Consider the following 4778-nt stretch of genomic DNA (forward strand, 5'->3'; position numbering starts at 1 on the left):
CAAAATGTTCATCAACATATGACTGTTATATACATTTTATCAACACATTTATTACTTTCATCCCACATGGGATGCCCATTTGCATTAGATGCTTTTCAAATAATTGAATGCAGAAAACACAGCGAATTCATGATTCTATTCTTTATGAGAACCTAGGGTCTAGTAAGTATGGACTAACGTTTAGATCAAAGAGATAAGTTCTCAAATACTGAGCCAAAGATTGGCTGTTTGAAAACAACCATAAACCTCAGAAGAAAGTAACGAGAATCTACTTCTCCAAATCTATATTTTCTCAACTGAGAAAATTTACAATTTTAAAAATCACGTATGGAAGTTATATTGTGAATAGATAAAGCCACTATGCGCTGGAATCAACTCGCTCCCTCACAACAGTGGAGTTAAGCACATAAATGAATTATTAAATAAAACATTACATAAATTTTATTTAATCTTGACTACAACTCATTTTCAACTAATACTATGTTCTCATAGACAAATATTCACATTATTCTGATATTAATAAAATAATTTTATTCAAATAAATTAGCTGACATTAATGATATCTCATGACATTCCTAAGTAAAGAAATATGCATTTTTCTAATTTATTCTAATTTTTATTATTACTAAGAAATATCATATCTAAAATTACATGATACAGAACATAAATTTAACCCCGGTAATTTATTAAGAATCTTTTAAAATGTTGAAATGTCATATACAGTTGTTGTTAAGTGTTCTTAAGCCTGTTCAGACTCAATTGGTTGTTAGGTGGTACCAAGTCAGTTCCAAATCACATCAACCTCTCTGTCCAACAGAACAAAATACCACCCGATCCTGTGTCATCCACACAATTGTTCTTATGTTTGAGCCCATTGTTGCAGCCATTGAGTCAATATTCTTCACTAATACCATAAGTCAATTGCAGGGATTTCCTCTTGATCTTTCCTATACAATATTCAACTTCACATGTATATGAGGCCATTGAAAGAACTCTGGCTTGAATCAAGTTCACTTGAGTCCTTGAAGTAACCTCCTTGCTTTTCAAAACTTTAAAGCAGTCTTGGGTAGCAGATTTACGCAATGCAATACACTGTCTGATCCACGAGCATTGATTGTGGATCCCAGTGAGACAAAACCCATGACAACATCAACCAGTTCTCTGTTTATCATGATGGTACCTACTCATTCACTTGTCAGTAAGTTTGTCTTTTTTCTTTGAGTCACAATTGATACTGAAGATTGTCATCCTTGATCTTTATCAGCAAGTGTTTGGAGTTCTCCGTTTTAGCAAGCAAGGACAGTTGTGTCATCGCACATATCTGGTTGTTAATAAACCTTACTCTATTCCTAATACTGTGTTCTTCTTCATGAAATCCAGCTTCTCTGATTATATGCTCTACATACAGATTGAATAGTTAGGATTAGTGGATACAACCCAGATGCACCTTTCCTGATTATAAACCATGAATTATGCTATTTTTCTGTCCATACAACTGCCTCTTGATCCATGATCAGATTTCACATAAACATAATAAAATTTTCTGGAATTGCCATTCTTCTATTTGTTATGTTTGTTATGATTTCCACAGCTGGATGTCTTGGCACAGTCAAAGTAATGTAAACATCTTTCTTGGATTCACTGCTTTCATGCATGCATCCCCAACTCTTTGGTGATAGGGGCGATGACTCTTCTTGCTACTTCCTGCGGGTACGGGAATGTCTGGCTCCTTTGGGAGAGGACTGTAAGGGTGCAATAACATTTGATTAACGGCAATACAAGAAATTTCTTGCATTGGTTGTGAAGAAAGTTCAGCAAACAGAGCCCCTCTCACCAAAGAGTTGGGGATGCATGGCCGGATCAATATCAGGCCGGCTCCTAGCAGCAAGTAACCTTGAATCTTCCCCACCCATGTGGAGCTGACCAGACCTGGCTGAAACAACTAGCAGTGAGTGACCTTGAATCTCCCCCACATACCTGCAGAGCTGACCAGAGCTAGCTAATGTAACCTGTCAGCAGCTTTGCAAGTTTTTTTTTCTTTCTTTTACTCATGGCCCGTTTGGCTCATGGCCCGCTTTGTTCTCAGCCTGCTGCTCTGCACCCTGGAAGAATATACCCGGGACCAAGAAGGCTCCTTACATTCCAGAAATCCCGACATAGGTGTATCTCCCAATCCCTGACGACGTTACCTTATATGGACTCAAGGCAGTTCAGTCACATGTTCCCCGGTTATATAAACACCACTCCTGTAGTCTGGAGTGCGACTCCCTTGGCCGGACATTGTGGACTGTGGGACTTCACCCAGGATGGGTTTTTCTCCCCAATAAAGCCTGTTTGCTCTAATTTGACTGATTTGGTCTCTGGTGCCTCTCGACTGCCTTACAGATCCCAAAATGCAACAATGACTCCCAAGACCATAGGTTTATGCTTCTCTTTCTAGATGTAATTGAAATTGAAATATATATATCAAATATATAATTAGTTTTCTAATACATCTTTGGAATGCAACATAAAGTGCAGGAAAAAAGATATTCCTTCTAGTGGCTAACATTATTAATAATGAATTAAAGGCAAATAATCTGGTGTTAACTTTTAGTATTGGTTTTCCCCCCTCAATTTTACCTTCTGGAATAGTATTTATAACTTTGAAATTGCCTTTTTAAAGGGAAAACTAAATTTTATCTTCCATACCACCTTAGGTCTACTTTGCAAAGAGGACACAATGCTATACAACCTATGATGTTGTAAGGGGATTTTAATTTTTGAATTTAGAAATATGAAGAGCAAATGCAGTAACTGAAGTAGATGTCACATTATGCTAAATGTGCAAGGAGATATCTACGTGCAGATGGTGAAAATCAAATCCATTCTCAGTTTCACAAGCATGTCTATAGGATAAAAAATATCCATTCAACAAACTATCCATCTGTTGTATTCAACCATCCTCATGCTCCATAAATCAAATGTAAAAATCTTATTTACATGAAATTATTTTTAATCTAAAAGCTATCAATCATAGGCATATCACCATTCTCCAAGTTACTGCTATCACTATTCTACAAGTCACTGCTATACTTAATAGTATTTATTTTTAAAAGATAGCATTCCAAATATTTTATTAGAATTTTTAGAATAAAGTCTTTAATTAAAAATGAAATTAAAATATTCCAATTGCCTTGCTTTGACCATAGAGCATTGATCTTATAAAAGAATTAAAATGAATTGAAATTTTAGTGTGAATTTGTAAAATAAAGGCAATGTAAATTACTAAATCCTTTCAGCAGCTATACTGGTCTTTGTGCTATAATTAATTTTGGCTGCTTGTATGTGCAATGGCTTCACAATAAAGATTCAATAAATGTAGAGTACCAACCATAATAAAATAATGTGGGGCACATGGGAAATTATACAGTAGTCCCAGGATGGCACAAATGCTGCAGTGCACAGCTAGTAGCCAAAAGTTTCGCACTTGGAGCCCACCTGTGCACAGCCCGGAGGAAAGTCTGGTGATCTGCTCTGGAAAAACGAGATTAAAGGCTTTCCACATTTCTGTGCTTTTCAGTGGAAGCATATTCAACTCTTGTAAATTCTTTACATAATAATGACATTTTACGTGACAAATTTGATATACATTAAATGGCAATATTTGATATAACAATCAATTTGAACACAGTAGAATATGTGTGTGACCGTTGAGTCTTGGATATTGACTCAATTGTGACTGGCAGTGATCTTATATAGGGTTTCAGAGACTGAAAACCTTTGGGGAGGTAAATAACTTCATCTAATTCCCACAGAGAGGCTGGTGGGTTTCAATCACTAACTTTGATGCTAGCAGTTCATTACCTACTATATAGTGTCACCACAGCTCATGAGCTTATTAGATGTAATCAGTTTAAAATACATTTCAGATAAAATTTATAATACCAATTTTAAAGAGGTGTAAGAATTTTCAAATAACAGCAAAAATAATAACCCCCTTTTTTATTATGGAAGTAAACAGAACAGTGTTTTCAGTTGGACACTCTCACACAAGCACATGACTGACTGGGGATCACTAGCAGGCTGGAAATGAAATGAATCTTACAACAAATGAATAGCCTTATGTCCAGTAAAAAGAAATAAAAGATAGCAACTCAAATATTATTATACTCTTTAAAATGCAAACAAAATATTTCAATTACTATCAGTAAAAAATTAAAACGTTATTTTTTGATATAGCAGGTAGTAATACACAGAACATAGGGATGCCCTGGAGAAAGTCATAGGACTGACCACCTTTATTATAAATATGAAAATATAAACTGTTGGCATGGTTATTAATATATTGTATGGATTTTTCAATGATAAATTGGATTGTATAACTAGAATAATATAACCAATAAAAGTAGCTTTGCAACTTGAAAAGGCAAATTTTATCTCATTTTTTTTATACTTCCTATTTGTCAGTGTCAGGACTTAAAGTAAAATCATTTAATTTTGGCATCATATATCATTAAGTGGTGATCATCATATTACACAATGTTGTATGTAGAAAAATAAATATTCTGCTTTTCACAATGTAGACATAATATTAACGAGAAGGTACGCATTATTCATTGAATTCAAACAATATTTATGACATATCAACTAATAATAAAAATAGGCTCTCTACTGCTTAATTTAAGACTTCTTGTGTGCTATCCTGTTTACATCTTTGTCCTTTTTGTAGGTTGAATTTTTTAAATGAACTCTCATAATCTTATAACAATACATTGATTAATTCAATTAATACTTCA

This window comes from Echinops telfairi, unplaced genomic scaffold (assembly GCF_000313985.2).
Source record: "Echinops telfairi isolate 266 unplaced genomic scaffold, ASM31398v2 ScPeMD7_2186;HRSCAF=2738, whole genome shotgun sequence".
Classification (NCBI taxonomy): Eukaryota; Metazoa; Chordata; class Mammalia; order Afrosoricida; family Tenrecidae; genus Echinops; species Echinops telfairi.